This window comes from Vulpes lagopus, chromosome 16 (genome assembly GCF_018345385.1).
Source record: "Vulpes lagopus strain Blue_001 chromosome 16, ASM1834538v1, whole genome shotgun sequence".
Taxonomy (NCBI): domain Eukaryota; kingdom Metazoa; phylum Chordata; class Mammalia; order Carnivora; family Canidae; genus Vulpes; species Vulpes lagopus.
This window is the reverse complement of record NC_054839.1, coordinates 22,122,937-22,136,470: the sequence shown is the minus strand read 5'-3', so window position 1 is coordinate 22,136,470 and position 13,534 is coordinate 22,122,937. Positions and strand designations below refer to the sequence as shown.

The window sequence follows — 13,534 nt, the reverse complement described above, 5'->3', positions numbered from 1 at the left end:
TGTAAGGTGCAATGTAAGCCAGTGAAGATCTTTTTTTTCTTCTTTTTTTCCCCAACAGAACAAAACTAACAATACAAGTAAACTTCAGTGAGTGGTAGATATGAGTAAGCTAATTGCAATTCAAAGGAAAAGGAGTAATATATTTTCTTTTAAAATTCAGTATTGATGTGATGTTGCGAGATAAAAATCTTCTAATGCATTAAGACTTATGAATAAGTAGAGTGAGCCTAAAAAGTCCATTAGCCCTTACTGTCATAACCTGGAAATGCCCACAAATGTGGATTCCTAGTCAATGTTCAGTATCTCGTACTAAAAGTTAAAAATTGGTTCTACTTCATACCATTTAAGAGAGGTTGTCAGGCAAAGTTCTCTCACATTGAAGGTAGGCAGAGGACATGAAGAGTTCCATCAGAAACCTTATTTAATTATATGAACACTTTCAAGAACAGCATTATCTTCTGTGAATTGAGAGCTTTAATATCTCTTGTTAATACAGGCCAACCAGAAACCACATGAAAATTAGAAAATAACACTCCATATGTTGGAGGCATTTAGGAAAAACAATTGCTAGTCTAACTTGGAGGAGCATATCCTTCTCAATGGGAAAATAAGCTGGACTTCAGACATAATGTAGCAAATTCAGTGACTTTTTAGTTACAATTAGTTATGGAGAGAAAAGCATCTGCTAAAATGGAAATTAGTAAAAGACTATAGTGTATTTTTGCTTGGCCTCTTTAACATCTGATGTAACTTGTAACCTTCATGCAATAATAACCACCAATATTATGATCACTGTAATTAAGCGCATGAGAGAGAAGGCACCTGACCTATGTGTATGCTGAGGGCTTTGCTACGGGAAAATTAAATGAAAATGTTCAAAGACTCACTGCTTATTGCCGAGGAATACCATAAACCTAGAACTTGTTGGATGGTAGTGATGGTAATGGCAGCAAACTTCAGAACTAATCTTACTAACTCCGTTAATGACTTAATTTGGGTAAACTTTTAGAAGGACTGAACTGTAATAACTTTGGCCTAGTGGAAATTTCTATATGAAACTATTGGAGAGGCTGTGCCCTGACCAGCGGCACTGTGATCACATGAGAATACCCACATGCCATCATAAGTGCAATGTATTTCAACTACAAGTCGGAAAACCTAGCCAGTTTTGATAGATGATAGATAGTAAAATATGCTGATGTGAATTTAAATTTTGATGAGGACACAAGAATTTCAGAAGTTAATGTCATTAATTACCCAGGAAGGAAATCATGGACCCCAGGAATTCAGTAGGCTTGTGTCAGGAGGCTAAGTTAGGTGTCCTATAACATAGTAGTAAAGGGAAATTGCCCTGATGACTATAAAAGTTTCCGTGAATCTAGGGGCAAAATGCTATCTTATTTGGTGAATCAGTAATCAGTGTGTAACCCAAGGTTGAGTATAGGGAGTAAGATGATATAGCTTCAAAATCACAACAAAATAAAAGGTATAAAATGTATGAGGCATGCTAAGACAAGTGTATGGATAAGGGGATATTGACATAGCAGCTTTTCCATTGCATTGGAAGGAGATTCTTTTAGGACAATCCTCTATCACTAATGGGAATTAACTTTGGCCTTGCTTTGAAAAAAAAAAAAAAAAACACACAAACATGCCGTCATTCAGGCCAGTAGCAATCAATAACTTCCAATTCCTCACAAGGGAAAAGGCACGTGGTCTACAGACACATTTTTGGATCCCAAATATTTTCATATTTAGGGATAAATGTAGGGAATGAAATCATCAAATATGTGTATTAACAAGCTGTGAGGTTGGGTTGGGGGAGCGGATAGTATAAAATGAGATGCTATCTATCCTCTACAAGTCACTGATTTTCAGGAAAAATAAAAGGAGCTGAGAGCTGGAGATGTCAAGACCCTGATAACACATTTAAACTATCTTCCTACTGATAAATCGGACGAGCATTTTATTTTTATAACAGCAGTAGTTTCTCCAGAATGCATACAGGCTTTCCTCACCAATGATTAATCTATTAAGGTCACTGTAGAGATTCTAGCCTTAGGAGTTTCATATAGGAAAAGTTTCTCTACAATTATTTACTTAAACAATGGGTCCACCTTTAGAGTAAAAAACTTAAGGGGATGATCATACATATATATCTATGTCTATATCTATATATAATATTATATATTCCAGTGAGCTGAAAGTAGTTGCAAAATTGGAAAGTAAAATCACCTGAAAAGGGAAGAGTTGACCCTTGAACAAAAGGGGTTTAAACTGTGCAGGTTTGCTTATATGTGGATTTTTTGGGGAGAGTTAAAAATCTATACAGAAATTTTCAACTGTGTAAGGGATCAGGCTCTTAACATCTGCATTATTCAAGGGTCAACTGTATTTAGTTATACCATTTTGTTTTTTTTTTTATGAAACCTGGAAAAAATCATGCTGTTCACTTTAGGAGCTCTTTGGAAATGTCTCTGCCATTGTTCTTTACATATTCATAAGTCACAGAGAATCTTATCAAGGAAAGTTCCTAAGGTGGCTACAAAAGCTATCCAAGAAGAGTATCCACACCAACTCAGTTCAAGCCACAGAAGAAGTCCATCTTTGTAGTCCTGATGTCCCTTAATCCCCTTCAGTAACTTAAGCATCCTTTGAAGAGCTGTTGAATCCACTGAGTTGATGATTATATATATATATATATATATATATATATATATATATATATATACACACACATATATATATACAAGAATATATGTTCTTATACATTATATATACTATTATAATATATATATTATAATATATATACACTTAACATATATACCATTATACTCAAGATATGAATAAAAGAAATAAAATAAATATTCACTGAATCAAAGAATTAATATATATTCAAAAGTGATAGCTAAAAACAGGCCAAATATAAATTAGACACAGTGTTCTGGAAAAATAATACAAATATAATACAAACTGATGGTTTTGTGGGCTATAGAGATGATGCTATCATTTTTATGGTCTACAAAACCTCCTTATTTCCTTTTTTTCCTTCTTATTTAATTTATTTCAGATTTTCTACACCAGTCTATGTTTTTCTGTCCTCCTCTTTTCTGCTCATTGGGGTTTACTTTGTGTTGATTTGTTATAAATTGGTAAAGAATGAAAGGTAGCTCCAGGGTCTTTCTCTTAGCAAGTGGATCTCAAAATCTGTTTTTACCTGTCTGCAGCAATTTGCCATCATTCACTATCTCATTTCATTGCCTATACCAAGAGATAGGATGGTGCTAGTGACCTGAGACTTGATCTCTGAGATTCTGGAAGTTTCTGGGTTCTCCCTGGCTGTTTCGATATGTATGTGTCCCTGAACTATTTAAGGTGATATTTGTACCTTTGTTTTCAAAAAAAGAAAAAAGAAAAAAAAAAGCAAATTAAAGTCAAATGGGATTTCACTAGGGCAGAGCTTGAGAGGAACATTCACTAAATGATTTTAACACTAGGAAAGTTTATTAAAATATGAAAAGAACTAGATCTTCCCTTTCATCTGTTGATACATCCAAGACATTTCTCGAATATACTACTATATTTTTTTACTGCAGGTCGACCTCTTTCATTGAACATCCCCTAAAGTGATAGAGTAATTCAAACTGCTCGTCGTTAAGAATGTATGAGCAAGTATGACATGGTATAAAAAGTGATCTAACTTTCCTGGGTGAACAAATATAAATTAGAATACACATTTTAGGGAAGTTATATGTTTGTCTCAAATCCAGATGACAAAGACAAATTTTTCTAAGAGAACCTGGGAGCAAAAAATGACTTTAATAAATGTTGCTGGAATTTGGGAATTATAGCCATTTAAAAATTCAAGAACTTAATTGTGAGTAAAGCAGACACCATTTTGCTGTCATCAGAAAGTGCAGTTAGGGAGAGAACTAGTTATCAAAAATAAGGTGATAAGTGTTACGAAGGACAAATGCAATGTACTGTAAATGAAAGCTCTAACTTAGTCTAGATAAATGTCCTTAGCATTTGCTTGAAAACAAAAACTTTGATCTTTTCATTGAGATCTAAAAGATGAGTGTTTGCTGACAAAAAAGGAGCAAAGTCAGGATGGTTGGAGCAGAGGCAACAGTGTGTGTGATGGCCTAAGGCAGGGAGCAGTATTGCTCACTAGAGGAAATGAAGGTCAGAGTGAAAGAAGAATAGAAAAATGTTAGACATGAAGCTGAAAAGTGAAGTGCAGACCCTAAAATGGTAGGCCTTGCACATGTTAAAAGTAGGGGAGTCACTGAAAAATTATAAACAAGAAAGATACTCAGATTTGCATTATTAAATGATCAATTTCCCTGTACTGTAAAGATTTGCAGAACAGAAAGAAAGTGGGGCCACTTAGAAGGGTGTTGCATTAATTGAGGGAACAGTAGACGATCACTTGGATTAGGATCCTGGCAGAAAAGATGCTGAGAGAGGCAGAGCCTAAGAGCTATTTGGGAGGCAAAATCAATAGAGTATCAGACCTCACTGATACGCGGGATGAGAGGAGAGCGTCTTGAAGGATTCTCAGGTTTCTAACTTGTACAACTGGATGGATACTGTTATCGTTCATTCTGATAGAAATCATTAGAGGAAGACACTGCAAGATCACTAGTGAGCATGGAAACATACAAGTAGGCAGTTATCCTGTTAAATGGGGCTAGAATTCAAAAGGGCTGAGGTGCAGACACATATTTACGTGTTTAATGTCAGAGTATATTCCTAACAACTGAAGCGATGGGTAGGGTGTGAATTAACTGAAGGACATTGAGTGAGGATCATGTGACCTGTGACAATCCGCAAAGAAATTCAACAGTTAAGGATTGCATAGAAAAAAATGACCATCCATGTGGTTGAGAAGGGAGAATTAAAGCATAAGATGAATGCCAGAAGAGGGTGGTATCGAATAAACCAAAGCAATATGCTGTCATTTTTTAAAAAGATTTTATTTATTTATTTGTGAGAGACACAGAGAGAGAGAGAGAGGCAGAGACACAGGCAGAGGGAGAAACAGGCTCAATGCAGGGAGCCCGACGTGGGACTCGATCCAGGGTCTCCAGGATCACGCCCTGGGCTGCAGGTGGCCCTAAACCGCTGAGCCACCAGGGCTGCCCATGCTGTCATTTTTATTACTGTTGTTATTTTGAATATTATTTTATTCAGAGGCAGTGGTTTAATGCTCACTTAGTACAAAGTGCTTCTGAAATATCAGACAAGGTGAAAGTTGGAAAATCTTCCCTGGACTTAGTGCTACGAAGAACAGTGATCTGGAAACGAAGAGCTCTCTAAGTAGAGGGGAGAGTTGACAGGATGGAATGGAGTGACAATTGAGAGCATGATGAAGAGATTTCCTTTCTTTCTTTTTTTTTTTTTTCCATTTGAAAAAGTGTTTAGAACACATAATACAAGGCAATGTTTATTCTTTCTTCTTGTCTTCCGGTGAGGGTCAGCTGGTGGCTCCTCACTGTGGTGCTATTGCTCTCGGAGACAGTGTTACTATCACTGGGCTCTTCCTCAACCACACTGTCGGCCCCCTCCTGCCCGCTGGCCTTGTCTTCAGGAGTAGATGTGCCTTCCTCATCATTCTCATGGCTTTCGTCACTTCAACAGGATGCTTTCATGGTGTCTCTGGTCTCAGTCTTACTGGCATCTGGCTCCTCCTCAGGAACCACACTGCTCTGACTGCCTTGGGCTTGCTCTGCTGCTTCCTCCTTTTCCTCTTGCCTTTTGCAGGCCTGTCCCTCTGCCTGTGCAATTCCAGGGGCAATTTTCTTCCATATCCACCTTGATTTTCAGACTGAACAGTATTTTTGAGTTCATTGTTAAATGAATCTGTCCTTTCCAGGAATTTCCTCTTCTTTTCTGGGTGCTGCTCCTTTATTTGAAGAAGTTCAGCTTCTAGTTTTTGCTACTAAGGACTGGTGGTCCAGTCACATTCTAGGTGCTGTGACAACTGACCAAACATCTGGTCCCATACTTTCACCGGGGATTTCACTGATGAGGCGATGATCTCTCTGAAAATGGATGCTTCACTGAATGGTTCACTAAAAAGCCAGTATCATAATCATCTGCATCTTAAGCTAGCTGAATGCTCATGCACGGTTCTCCTTTCTCCGTGTGAGACTGTCTCTGTCCACCTTCTTCCTCCAAAGCAGCTTCCGTATGACTTTCTGCATTTCTGTAAGCAAAGTATGCAAGGGAATTATGAGAGGTCTTCATAGATTCATTGTACTCTACCCTTTCTGCTTTGTATTCATTTAAATATTCTTGTTTTTCTTTACCAGTGAGATCTTGCCACATGCCACCAATAATCTGGCCAGTCTCCTACAAGTTTAGGTCAAAGTTGGAAGCTTTTACTTGGTCCCAGAATTTTCTGCTGTACCTCATGTAGGGCATCAGTGTGTTATCTGGTGGCTTTGGGTGTTTTGATCTTAATACCAGAGGATACACTGCCTGGCTGTAGGTGCATGGGTTCCCTCCCAGCCTGTAGTTGTAGGTGAGATAACTGCATGGATGGTATCCCACAGACCCTGGGGTGGTGGGAAAATTGGTGTTGCAGGAGTGAGGGTGCGAGGTGGGACATAAGATGGTCTTTCTGACACTTTGGAAGATTAAGTTCACGGTTCTGTAAGCCTGAATCTGAGACGCAGAGGGTAGAAAAAGCGCCCACAGCTCCATCCTCGTTTCCCTTTTATGATGATGAAGTTATTTCTTAAATTGGGCCTGAAAGGTAAGAATGCATGGTAGTAGTTGGGTAGTAAACTGACCTAGGAAAAAAAGGATTTTTTAAATTATTATTAATGTATTTATTTTGCCTTTTAGGTTAAAGAGATTCCAGCCTGTTTCAGCACCAATGGAAAAGATAAGTAATAGAATGTAATAGAGAGGAAAGTGATTGATCTGGCCAAGGAAGAGGCAGGAGCAGCTGAATGCAGAATTTCTTTGTTCCTGAGAAGAAGTACAAAGAATTCCTAAAAGTGAATGTTTAAAACATTCTGACGTCCTTTCTAAATGTTCATACAGATTAATTCACTAAATCCATAGTCATAGGAGATAGAAGCATGGATAACCCCATTTTACAGATGAGTTAAATAAGTTGTCAAAAGCCAATTTTGTAGGTAATGGAACCAGGAATCAAACCTTGAAAGATGGGGGCATCTGAGTGGCTTAGTGGTTGAGCATCTGCCTTTGGCTTGGGTCGTGTCGGTCCCAGGGTTCTGGGATCGAGTCCTGCATCTGGCTCCCTGTGGGGAGACTGCTTCTCCCTCAGCTTATGTCTCTGTTTCTCTTTCTGTGTCTCTCATGAATAAATGAATAAAATCTTAAAAACAAAAGTTCAAAAGACAGACTCCAGCGTCAATTGACTAGCCACTACCCTACATTATCTATCTGGTCTTATCATTTTCCAGCTAATCTGTAAGAACTCTGAGGGAAACCTGCCTGTCTCATGCTTCCCTTGGTTTTCAATAAAGACAAATTTAATCTTTGTAATGAAATACCTATGCTTATTCCAATATTTTAGATAAACAAAAGTTTAAGGGAGATGAGAAATGCCTCAGTTTTATTTTATAGTACATGGTAAAGACCAATTTGAACCCACATTGGTCTAAATTTAAAGCCATTGACCTTTTCCCTCACCAAGATGAATGATTTTCAAGTTCTCATGGTTGAAAGCTACTCTCCTGCTGATCACAGTTACTCCAACATTGATCTCTCAAGCCTGCTTTAAAAGAAAGCTTTTCTTCGCACTCCCCTTTCCCCTCTAGAGCCCACTATGCTAATTCAAATTTGTTGTCCTCATGAGTGCTCCCTAGCACCCCATACCTACTTCATTCACAGCACACATCTTTGCATTATAATCATCTGGTTAATTATGAAACAAGATAACTGTTAACACTTTTTTTTTTTTTTTAATGAGAAAGGCTACCAGCTGCTACAGAGTAGTCTTGCTGAAAATAACCTGAAGCAGCTCATGTAGATTATCAAACATTACTTATTTTGGTGTCTCAGCTTTATGAAGGCATTGCATAGAGTGTGTATGAAGTTCTAGGACTTGGACAAAATCAAGAAGGATTGCCTTGAATTGATCCAGCATTATAGTAACACTTTGTGTGGAGAAAGGGTGCCATGTCTCATGTTCTTTGGGAAAGAAGACCACCCCCCACCCCAAGTACACCAGAGGAGGTTCACAGGGTGGGTAGTGTACTCTGAGCTGGTGGAGAGGGCTTGCTGATTCTTGTGGGGATCTTAGCCTGTTCCTAAGGCTGGAACTCTTCTGAGGCTCACTAATATTTGCCAGGTAATAGCTGAACATGGGGGAAGGTCGTGAAAAATAAACAAGCTAGTCCTGACTTAGAGTGAGCGGCAGCGAACATGGTCCATCTTCTTTACTGGGCAGGACCAGGTCTAGAAAACATGTACTCTTTGGCAGTAAGAAACAGTGACAAAACCCTAGCACTGAAAACCACACCCTCACTCCCTTTCTACAGACTCAAGTTTTTTTGGGCTAGCCTGTGGCAGGACATCTTAAGAGCCGAATAAGGGGTTAATCGGGAAAATAAGGATCATTGCTAGTTTATTACCTAATAGTTAAACTGGGCAAATGGATTTTCTTTTGCTAACTCCTACTCCAGTGTGTTGAGGACTTTGCTAATTTGTTTTTGCCACTCCTGTATCGCAAATGTTTGCTCAAAGTGGAACTTAACTGTGTATTTAATACAAAAAACTGGAAGAAGCATAGCACATGCATTTTTACTTTTGGTAGTAGGCTCATGTGAATATATCTCTAAATAATTACAATAACTATTTTATGGTACTTTAGCATTAAGCTAGGAATGTTAAAGATATTACCTTATTTGATATTTATATAACTCTATATGATACGTACTGCTACTTGTTAAAATCTGAGACTTAGGCCTTAAACCACATGGCCAGAATCACATTATTAGATATTTATAAAATCAGTATTGAATGAAACTTAAAATACAAGTAGTTCAGTTACAGAAACTGTACTCTTAATCCTAAATATAATTTTGTGCCTTGTCAAAAGAACTAGGCTGAAACCATTTTAAGTGAATTCTGTGTAAAGTAAAATCTCCTTCATTAACAATCTTTTAAGCATAAAAGACTTGTATTTTCTCATAGGTAAATTATAAACATGGAATAAAGATGAGTCAGGAAATTAATATTAGAATTTCAACAGTGCTTCAGAACTGTGATTTTTGGAAATATACTTAGTAACTTCAATAGCCTATTTTTGATTTTGCATCAGTTATTTTGGAAGAGACACTATGGTTATAAACTGTGTAATTTGAAAATTAATCTTAGTGAGTAGTGAATAAACAACATTTATTGAGCTTTACTTGAAGGAGTACGGCATTATTTAACTCTTTCCAAGGCCTCTCTTTCCTAAGCCATATACACAAAAATGGAGGAATTATACAAATAAGAATCGGATGGTAGCATAGAAGTCTACCCTGAATTGAGCAAATATAATAAGATAATTTTTGTATAAGGTCTAAAGATGTATTACACATGCCCCCTCCCTATCCCCTTTACCCCATCTTTCCTTCTCCTTTTCTCTCCCTCTCATATATAGGGTATGGGTTCCATACAGTGGATGTGCCCTTGCAAAAGTCAACCAGCTGCTATTCTATCTTCCGTCATTTTCAGGAAGAAACATATCACACAGTGTTTTGGATTAGAGTGTGTTCACCAGGAAGATTACTGATAACTGAAAATTATAATTCAGACTAAGATAGAGGGAAAATTAATTAGACATGAATCAATCATCCCTTAGAAATTACATAGTTTTTCTTTTACTGATTTCTTCCTTTTCATCTCTGTCCAATCTTTCAGGCTTTCCCATTTTTCCTTTATTAAACATTGAATCATGAGTATACTGTAGACACTGTCATAGGTACTTAGCTCTTGAAGAGTTCAGGTTGAGTTAAGAAGGAAAATATATAATCAAATACATTGCAAAAGTGGATAAATTGTTTTACATGAAGAAAATATTGCACAGTAGATTTTCAATTGTAGCTCCTAGTATTTCAGACAAGGAGGTGTTATCCTAAATCGGTGCTGTTTGACAATTGAGCACTAATAAAAAGAAATAAAAGGTGGTGATTTTAATTCAAAACTACCATTTAAATTGTTATATTTTGGATTCTAGAATCTAAGAGCTAAATTTCATCACCTTCCAAATTGGAAGGAGATATTTTGGTCAGGCAAATCCAAAGAAGAAGTTTTAAAAATATCTTTTTTATAAAAATAACTGTGCCATATTTTTCTATTCCAATGATTATTCTAACAGAGAAATTTTGATGATGTTTAATAAATTCCATTACCTACATTTATACACTATATATCTATGATGACATCCTTTCTGAAACATTTTAAAGTGAACTAATTAGTTTGATATTTTCAATAAAAATTAGTTATTTTGAAACATTTTGAAAGCATGCTTATAGCAAATTGTGAAGACTAATTCTAACTAGGATCAGTCTCCTAATGATTAATTCTGTGTGCTTCCCAATTAAACTAGGCCAATACCAGAGTTTTTTGATTTTCAAATTGGTTTTGACATAATGCCATATGTAGTAGTTTGTCTTGACAAAGTACCACAAATTGGGTGGCTTAAACACTAGAAATTTATTGTGTCACAATTCTAAGGTGTTGACAGGATTGGTTCCTTCTGAGGGGCATAAAGGAAAGATATGTTCTAGTCCTTTCTCCTTGGCTTGTAGATGGCTCTCTTCATATACAAAAGGTGTTCTGTATGTGTGCTTTTGCACAGATTTCCATCTCTTATAAGGATACGAATCATAATTAGGGCTCACCCTATAGATCCCTCCTTAACTAATTGCACCCACAACATTCTATTTCCAAATAAGGCCATTTTCTAAGGTATTGAGAGTTAAAACTTCAACATATATTTTGTTTTTGGTGGAGGGGGCTCTACGTAACCCATAATAACATCAAATTTTGTAATTCAATCCTTCTTTAAAAAAATATGGGAATAAATTAAAAATAATGTCCTGATCTTTGATTCTTTGGATTCTCATTAACATAGGGACAACAAATGAGCATTTTTACAAAGTATACTTTTGACCATCTGTAAAAGATCATAAGGCATTTTTTTTCTACAATCTCCCTCGTTCCCACTTGGACATTGGTAGTTTAGTTCTAATAATTCAATATGCATTATAATATCAAGAGGGTCTTGATTGTTATGCTTTGTGCCTGCCAAGGGAGATAGGGTAGTGGGGGTTATCATGTGTTGGCTGACTGAACAAATTACTTTTTTTATTTTTCTTAATTTTTTTTTTTTTTTAAGTAAGCTCCACATCCATCATGGAGCCCAAATTGGGATTTAAACTCAGGAACTTGAGATCCAGACCTAAGCTGAGATCAAGAGTTGGATGCTCAAATAACTGAGCCACACAGGTGCCCCAACAAAATACTTTTCAATTGGTTTTGACTCTGGCAGATTATTGCCAAGATTATTTCCAGATCATTACCTTCAAAATGTTCTGTAGGGAACATTTTGCTTTTTCTTACCCCACCTAAATTTCAAACTTAGAAATTGCAGACTACGTAAGTATAAAACAAATAATAATTTTATGTGTTAATTGAAGCTCTCTTTAGGCAGTTCTAGTTATTTTTGGTGTTTCTACCACATTGGCTTTATCATCCAAGTTGTAGAAACCTTCATCTTTGGCAATGTATCTCTCAGGATGGAAGTTGAAGATATAAAAAGTGGAAGTGGAAGTGGCCAAGTGGAAGAAATCAGAGGCTGCAAGAGACCTGGAGTGTGAACTAGGCCTGGGGCTCTTTCTCCTTTCAGCCTGACTTGCTGAGGAAGGCAGTTTTGTTCAGTCTGATGTTGTACTCAACTCTTTCTCCCAGTTTATGCCTCCTCTTAACATTTTATTTATAATTGCATTCAATATTATTTTCAAATCGTCTTATTTATTCTCAGTTCAATGTCTCTATGATCCCTTTTCCTATAACTTTGTTCATTTATACATATATAAAATATTTCAGAAAACAGTACTTATTACAACTTAAGTAAACTAAAATTAAGACAAAGTACAAAATTAAAACATTTTCCCAGGCTCTTCAGTGTGGTATGTAGTCTTCATACTGACCTTAATTCAATGTATTTAAAATTAAGCCTGAGCTTTAATGCCTGGATCTTCTGTAGTTTCAGAGCATGGGTTGATTTGAATTCATGTTCTCATGTTACAGAGCCTGTCAGGGATGAGATTGAAACCTTACACATTCACTGTTTGAAGCATGGGAAAATTGCTTAAGTTCTCTAGATTTTAGTCTCTTACCTACAATATAAAGATAATAATGACTATTTCATAAGTTTGTGCAGGAGTTAAGATAGATGATAAATGTAAAGTACCTGGAATGTTGCTGGTTTTATGTAAGCACTTAATAAGATGACCACCATTATTGTGTATACAAAAGTCTCAAAAGTTGTTCTCTCCATCTTCTCAATACCAACCATCTAGGAACATTCTCTATAGTAAGTCATTTCATTACCACCTCCAGGAATATATATTATCCTGTGAATCTTCATTTTAATTCCAAAGGCCTGATCTTCACTTGCTTTCCTAAAAACCTTGTATTTTTCAATATGGGTGAGTATTTTTCTCTCTAAGCCTCAGTTTACACATCTATAAAATTGGGGTAATAATCATGTCTAACAGGACTATTATGACTGATTTTGAAAGAAAATTATAAAGCATGATACACATTATGCATTGATGGCCACTTTTGCACTAGTATTGTCAAAATAACAATGTTATCAAAATAGAGTTTGAGTTATAGATGCAGCCAGACCTACTCAGAAATACTGAGAAATATGTATGTGCCTACTTAGCAAGTGTAAATTACTAAATGCAAGCTCTCCGCCAATCAATGCAATTTCATTGGGTATTAATCTAGTAGATTTGACTAAAGTTAGCATTACAATTCAAACCATGTGTGCTTATCTATATAATTATGAACATTTCAAGGCTAATTCCTCTAAAATGACATTTCATCTCTCATATATATATATATATTTTAATATATAAATGGTTACCAAACAAATGGAACAAACATTTGAGCTTTGTCCGAGTTTAGACATCAGGCTTCGGACCTTGAATCACTGACGTATAATAGACTAATATATATAAATATGAGGCTTATTATCATTTTAAATACAGATGCTGTTATGTTTTTAATACTCAATAGTACAATAAGTCATTTTTATTATAGGCTGGGATTTTGAAGAACATAACTTCTCTCCTAAAAACTAGAAAATAAAAAAAAAACTAGAAAATCAAATTTTCTTACTGAGTAGAAGTGGTATTAAATATGTCTTTCTTCTTCATATATATTTTAAGTTTTGTTTGTAAAATCTATCAACAGTTCTAAAGTAACATTTCTAGGGATAGACATACTCAGTGATCCTTGAAGATAAGCTATGATTGATGAAGAAATT

General features: G+C 36.1%; 1 pseudogene; it reads right to left on the bottom strand.

Moving 5' to 3' along the window:
• Window positions 1-5,449: 5,449 nt before the first annotated feature.
• The window catches only part of LOC121476756, a 52,666-nt pseudogene continuing 44,581 nt past the window's right edge, over window positions 5,450-13,534 (bottom strand).